We start from the raw sequence: 536 nt of genomic DNA, 5'->3' as shown, positions 1-536 counted from the left end.
TTTAGCATGTGTGAAAGGAGTTCTAACATTTTGTTGATTTGCTGTGATTGTTGAGTTAATAATTGTATTTGTTGGAAAAGCATGTTGGTTATTAACTCAGTGTTTTTTATTGATGCTATCAATAATGTTTTAATTTCTAGCAGGTCGGATGTCGAATTTTGGTTTTCAGTAGAATCAGCTGATGCTTCCTTTCCCTGAATTCGAGTTACTTGAGCGTAAGTTAAGTTATTAGTTTTTGTGTTGTATTGACTCCATACAGGAGTGTTGTTATTGCCGTCTAGAGTTGCCTTTTGGTTTACAGTGTTTGAATTTGAATTTGAGTTATCTATAACTGATTTGTATCTTAGTCTAGGAAAGAGTTTCTGCTGCAGCTGTTTTCTCACTGAGCAACCCTTATAGCTGGCAGGGTGGTTACCCTGACAGTTGTAGCATTTAACATTCGTTGTTTTCCCTGCAATAGGACAGTTGGATGGCCAGTGCGTCCCTGCACATTTGACGCATATCGGGGTTCTGTTGCAGTAATTTTTAGTATGACC

This window comes from Dufourea novaeangliae, unplaced genomic scaffold, assembly GCF_001272555.1.
Source record: "Dufourea novaeangliae isolate 0120121106 unplaced genomic scaffold, ASM127255v1 scaffold516, whole genome shotgun sequence".
Lineage (NCBI taxonomy): Eukaryota > Metazoa > Arthropoda > Insecta > Hymenoptera > Halictidae > Dufourea > Dufourea novaeangliae.
The sequence above is the reverse complement of the archived record's forward strand: the minus strand, read 5'-3'. Positions refer to the sequence as shown.